The sequence below is a fragment of the Echiichthys vipera genome, assembly GCF_963691815.1.
Source record: "Echiichthys vipera genome assembly, chromosome: 21".
Lineage (NCBI taxonomy): Eukaryota > Metazoa > Chordata > Actinopteri > Perciformes > Trachinidae > Echiichthys > Echiichthys vipera.
Window position 1 is genome coordinate 11,394,148 of NC_139846.1, and position 7,564 is coordinate 11,401,711.

Below are 7,564 nucleotides of genomic sequence, written 5' to 3' on the forward strand. Positions count from 1 at the left end.
AGACTTGATACACCATGCCAGACAAATACAGAAGATCATCTTTCCTATGAGCATTCAGTCATCGCCTTTATATTAGCCTTTTTATGTCACAGTCACATACAAAAGAGTGAACACACTTGTTTGTGTTGTGCATGATGAGTCCTTTTATTTTATTATTATTATTTTTTTTTTTACATAATTCAATATCTCAGAAATAATCAAGTAAGAAACTAGGCTGCACTCTCAAATTTCTCCTTTTGTTATTTTATGTTTGCAGCATTTCAAGCACAAGCCGTCTTCAGTGTTTCTTTCTGCAGGCACTGTTTATGCATCTCGTTGACATGCCCCTCACAAACCTGTGTGTGTGTGTGTGTGTGTGTTCTTTTCCAAATCTCACACTTTAGAGCCAGAATGACTTTGTTCACCGTGTTCAATGACAGTTAAAGGAAACAGGCCGTTAATTTGTGTCGACACATTACGAGACACAGTTATACAACACAGGATTGACATATTTAGTGCACGAGTCACCTTAAATGCAGGAAAGACTGACTGTGAACCAGTCAAATTAACATAAACATGCTACAAGTGTGGTCCCATTATTATCCAGTAATGTAAGTTAGTAAAGTTATAATACGCTGTTGATGCAGAAGTCACAGATGTGGAAAACATATGACAGCTTTGATCATTCGTCAGCTGTTCTAAACATGTGGCGCTGAATAATAATCTTATCTTTTTGAGTCATTACCAGGACCACGAGAGAACAGCATTCTATAATTATTACTCCTTAATTACAACTGTAAATCAAAGTCTATATCTTTTGATTAACATCAACAAGTTCCTTGTTGGTTTGCCTGTGTCCTCAATGCTCATCTGCACTGACAGAACAGCACCACCACTAATTAGTCAGATCTAGTTTTTAAAAAAATCATCAATTTAAAATAATTATTCCTAGAGATATCACTCTGCTGTCCCCATATCTGGACTGAGAGGTTTTGTCTTAAATATGGAGCAATAGGAATCAGGGATTACCAGATAATTAGTGTCACTGTACCATGGGATTAATTAATTCGTATCATTTACATATATTGTAATTGTCTTACCAAGATAATTGCCATCACAGTACCACAGCTGTAATATTGAGGATTGTTGAAGTTTGTTTGCTTCCAGCTAAAGCCAACATGTCAACCTTGTGCATGTTGTTTTTGTTGCCCCATCAGCTCTTTTAAAATGCATACACCCTGTGTAACACTTACTGAATACTAATAGAAATGCATTTATGCAAACCTCGCTCATCACAGTCTTGGTAAGGTCCACTGTTGTACTTACTGTCATGAAAGTTGTCGTATGTACAAAGCTACAAAGATACACGTAATCAACTGTTGGATCACGTACGACTAAAGCTTAATCTGCTTTTCTACAATGTTTGGAATCTATTTTCATGCTTATATTTACACACATTTATACGTTAACTAGAGACTGTTTCACTGGATTTACATTGCTAGGCAACAGATTGGGTCCATGTGTACTTCTTGTCAGCTCTTGTCATTCACAAACACTGCAACCAAGGAATCCTTGCTTCATTGAGCAACAAGAAAACAATCACTTTATCGTTATAACTATACAAAACAGTAAAGGAAAAAGCAAAACTAGAACTTTAAAGTTTCCTTGCACTGCAAAAGGGAAATAAACTGGGACACATTTAGAAAGTGAAATGGTTTATGATTTAAGATTGAAAATCTCTTGAAAGAGTGGATTAGGTTAATCGGTTACTTTAATAAACAAGTACCAAATATGATACATTCATTCATCATTTCTGCTAGAAGATTTTCAAATTATTTTGACCCTTGATCATTTTATAAACAAATCCTGCAGTCTGGGACTCTGAAGATATTTTGATATAATTGTATCTATAAACATAGTGAATCAAAGAAATGAAAAAATAATCGACTCTGATCACAAATGATTTGGGTTCTGAGTAGCTGTTAAGAACAAACACTTGTCCAGTCAGTTTGAGTCAATACATCATTTTAAGAACTTTTAATTAAATGTACTTCAAAGCAACTGATGAAGCATAAATTGTGCTCAGAGAGACTTCAATCAGCCAGATTTCATAAGTACAGTGACATTTGCTCAAAGATAAAGGCCAGCCTTAAGCCGTATTTTAAATTAAAGTATTAACATCCACTGATAATGGGGTCATAAGGGCATGTTTATGCATTAAGTCACTACATTAAAACCTCTAATGGTATTGATTACTTTCACCAACTCACTGTTTGTTGATTCCAAAAGGCTTAAGACCACTCACAAAAATGTCAGAGATAATTGATGCTCATCTGCGTAGCCGAGCATGCTTCAATATTCCAAGCTAATTTAGCTGTACCCTGCAGAGTGAGGGGGGCTCGAGTGGGAGGACAACTTGGCACAAGGTAAGACTTCTTTTTCTCAACCCAATTTCTTTTCTCTGTATAATTATATGAATTAAATTAATTGGGAATGCACATTTGCATATCTAGGTTATTTCTCATATGGAGGAAAAAGTCTTTGGAGAGTATAGAAACAATTATAAGCCCACCAGACAGTAAAACACCTGTTTCTTTCTTCATGTCTGCATTTCCCCCCAAGTGTTTTACTCCGGGGAGGACTTGGCCCCAGTACTCAGGAGGAAAATGTGATAACACCACAGTGCAGCAGTTACATCCATGAAGCAATTTAATGGGACGTTGGAGCCACACACACACACACACACACACACACACACACACACACACACACACACACACACACACACACACACACACGCACACACGCACACACACGCACACACGCACGCACACACACACACACACACAGACACACACACACACACACACACCTGACATTTTTAAATTACTTTTAACAGTTGTCGGTATTTATAAAAATATTTTGCCAGGGAGGAAATAGTTGAAATTAAGTTCTAATAATATTAGATTGGACCTGTTTAATCTGATACCTGGTGGTAAATGATATGTGCAGGAATAACATTTTCTGCTTTTGCCTCAGAATTTGTCACTGCTGCATTGTAATACAGTTTTTCTCAATTGCTAAAACACTAAACCCTGTTGTCTGAACCAATTTCTCTGTTGCCTGAACACACTGATTGAATCAATCACTCTTTTGGCAAAACCATGAGCACTTTTCACCTGTTTAGACACAACTTACCAACACATTTTCATTGTGATGCACCTGTGCTGCATAATGGTGAGCACAGGTGGCAAAAGTCAAACACTATTAAAGCACGGTTGACACTACTTGAACACAACAACTCAAAATTGATCACACTTGTGGCTAATGATGTGAGGGAATATATAAAGCCAGTTCAGAGAGCACCGATTTGTGAGGCACTACAATGGATAGAAATCTAAGAGGAAGAGTTTGTGTGAGAGGAGGTCGAGGTGGTCGAGGAGGTCGAGGTGGTCAAGGTGGTCAGCGAAGACAAAGAACAGTAATATCTGATGAAATCAGAGCTACTGTGATTGACCATGTTCTTGTCCATGGTATGAGCATGAGGGAGGCTGGACAAAGTGTACAACCAAACATCGCTAGATTCACTGTGTCCACCATAATCCGAAGATTTAGAGAAGAGAACAGGTCTTTTTTGACATTATAGTAAAGTATGTACATGTTGAGAGCAAATTACTGTATGACATGTTACAGTATATACTGTACCACAGTATACTGTAAATATATGTTTCAGTACATCACTGTGCCAATGTATTGTAGTATTGTAATGGAGGGTTAGTCTAACTGTCTGTAGGCCTAGTATTCCATGTATATTTTTTGTAACTGCATGTTCTCTTTTTGTAGAATTGAAGGACTGCCACATAAGGGTGTGAGGACAGGTATGTTCTCCCCACACAAAGAGACCCTAATTGTTGATATGGTCCGTGAGGACAATGCCGAACTGTACACAAGTGGCAAATGCATACGGTTTCTGTTTGTTTTGTACAAATGCTATGTGTACTGTAAATGCAAAAGGTTTTTGTACTGTACAAGTGCTACATGTTTACATAGGTTTCTGTTTTTTGTCTTTGTGTACAAGTGCTAAATGCAAAGGTTTTTTGTTTTGCAACATGCATTCAGCTTCATGTCCTGAGCATTGTGTTTTCTATTTTTCTATGTAGTGTTTAGTAGGTGCTCAGTAGTGTTTTTAATTTTGATTGACCTGGGGCACGATTTGATAACAAAGTTCAGTTTTGGGCACAGATTGAACTGTTTTGAGGTGAAAGTTTGGTTTTGCAAGAAGAGTCTGAGGTTTTGTGAATGTAGCTTGAAAATTGAGGTTTGTGTTAAAGTTTAGAGAAAAGGAGAGAAGCTTTCAAGGAATGTGTCTTAGCAATCGAGAAAAACTGTAATACTGAGCCAACATGGTGTAAAGCCATAGCTATTTTTAATCAGCTAAGCTGATGCATTATGTTGCTCGGGGTGGAAATACTACCACACTATCTGACTCAACTGGAAGTTACTTACTGCTGGAAGTTCAGAAAAAAATGTTTTTAAGTTTCTGTAGTATGTTATTTTACCAAAAAGGACCACTGCAGCTGTTTGACTGTAATACATTGTGAGTGCACAATTCCAATTTATCCCTCATCCCTTTAAGCACAGTAATGCTTGATGACCAGAACATAGCTAATAGGGTGTGACATCTTAAAGTGTCTTTTTTTGTCCAGCAAATAGCCCAAAACCATTTACTATCATTAAACACCAAGGAAACCAGAAAATATTAACATTTGAGGAGCTGGAACCAGTTAACTCCTAACATTTTTGCTTTAAGATGATTATCAAAAGACTAAAACCCAAACATATTCAGTTTACTATAATAGAAAACAAAATACAAAAAATATTGTATTTTGCTATAACACAAAGAAAACCTGAAAATATTCACATTTAAAACCAATCAATTGATCGATTAATCATTTAAACTTAATCTTTAAACTTTCCAATAGATTTTGTTATCATGGAAGAGCGGTTTATATCAAACTTGAATAAAAAATCCTCCTTACTGAGCCACACTGTCATCACTGCAGGCAGCTCTGTAATTACTGCATTTCCAAACGTACTGTAGCTGAGTATAATAGTATTCCATCAAAATCAATGTTTCTGGAAGCAAAAATACTTTCTCAAAAATGTACACAAAACGAAATTACAGTGATATGATTTGTAATTAGTGATTTTCCCACCTCTTTCAAGAGTGACCCTGAAAGCGAATCAGTTCTGCATTATGAAGCCGGAGATAATAACCTTCTGCAGAATTTCCTCCAAATGAGGCAGTCAAATAAATTATCTGTGTGAGTTTGGGATCAGGGTCACAGACATCCACCCACAACAGAAGGCACTTGCATTTTAATATCTGTCTGTAAATAACATTTTACCAAAAGAGGGGAAAATCAACATTATGGCTCAGGAAGCTTTTTGTAAAATAGATGAATCAATCATTTTAAATCCAAATAATAATAAAAAGGACATGCTGTGTCTGGATCTTACCCTGAACCAGAAGTGAATAGGTGGGATAAAGAGGAAAAAAGGCCATGTTGCATTACGTTTCTTTATTTTCTCAGTGAACAAAACCATGCTGTAGATGTAGACACCAATTTGCTCAGCTGTGGGGTGAGCAAATCCACCCATAAACACATTCATTGTATCCCTATTGTCTTTTTTTCTCTCCTCTGCTTTCATCTGACATTGGGGTCTATTCAGCTCAGCGTCCTCATCAAAGGTCCTGCTCACAGGCATCGGGCATGTTTGATATTCTGTTCTTTAAGCCGCATCAAGAAAGAGGGCACTTATAAACTTGAGCATGTGTGATTATCTCTGCAGTATCGCGTCACAGATGCAGAGACAGAGCGGCAGAGGGTATGGAGGTTTTTACTTTGTTAACCAAGGAACTGGTGACATGTCACCATTATGAGTCCATCCATTATGGTTTTATTACCCTGCTTATATTTGGAGTAAAAGTGGATATCATGTTTCAAACAGAGACTGAGATCAAATTTGGTCTAGAAAACACAAAAATAGTTTGAACCACACTGAATAATATTCTTATTTGCTTTCGTTTTCGTTTTAAACCACATGCTCATTATAGATATTTCCCTTATAAAACCTTGTACCAGCGTGCCATCTTCTGGTACAAAAGAGCTATATTTATCATATCACAATCTCAGTGTGAGGTGAGTATGTGCTGCCCCCTTTTGGTGATTTTTGTAAAGTGCATATTTGAGAGATACATACGTTGATTGATTGAATTGTTTTCTTTTATCACATGACCTCAAATTTTGCAGAAATCTTTCTTGAAATCATCACTTTTGAGATTTGTGTGCCACACTGTGTCACAGCCCTCAGGTGTCACATAGGGCTCTGTGGCAACAGGTGTACTTGATTTATCCGTGTGCAAACATGCACATATCAAATGGACTGAGCTCATGACAGTCATCAGGAGCATAAGGAATCCTAGAGACAAGAAAGGAAGGGGTAAACTTCCACAATAAATAGAAAAATGTGACTGTCAAATGTGCATCTGCACTCTGAGATGACATCTTACCACAATAGACTGTGTTTGCAGCGAGGTCATGGACACGATAGCTTCTGGTGAACATCGCACCCAGGCCCAGAATGAGAATGGCGTAAACACTAAATGTGTAGCGCATGTACTGGGTTAACAGGAAGGTCTGCAAGGTGAACCTGAGGGAAGCAATATCTTCTATCATTTCTTTATAAAATAAAAATAATCTTTCCATAATTTTGCTTTACAAACAAAAGGCAAATTCAGATATTAGATATTCCTGTAAAACTCTTATAACTCGTTCTTTTGTCTTTACCAGATTATAGTGCACAAGGAGACTACGGTGAGGACGATGGTGCTGATCAGTGGGTCTGACACACCAGCTTCATACTTGAGCACGACGCCAAAACCCACCACAGCATTCAGCACAGACCACCACGCAAACACTGCTAAGCCGTTCTGGGTCTGCCACAAATTATAAAGCATGTGCCTTTATGTGGATATATATTTACATTCACACAGTTAATGATGGTGAACTGAAATTTGGCCTCACCAGGTAACGTGTCCATGAGATCACATGATGGTTGTTGATGGCTAGCCAGGCTTTGTGCTTGTTGAGGTTCGAGTAGGACATGTAGAGCATGTAGAAGCTGAGGACCGGGAGGATCCACTCGAGTATAACTGCTCCAAAAATATCACTGTAGAAAGCAACCGCAGCTTTGATTGCTATTTCTTTGTGAGTGTTGCGGTATGAAGAGAATTGGCTCTACTTACTGTCTGTCCCACAGGAGCATGCTGCACATCCTTACAAAATTAATCATGGTCCACATCAGATAAAATACTGGAGGGTGGATTTCCAGACCAGGCACATTTCTGCAGATGATCACATACAGCACTTACAATGTATAATCCTTGATATTTCCATTAAGTCCCCTTGTTGATAGTTTTTTTTTCTCAGTAATACATGCTGTAATTGTCTTTCTATATAGTAGTTTTCATCATTGGTGGAAGAGTCTGCCATTCCTGCATTGGATTCAAATTTAATTCAAA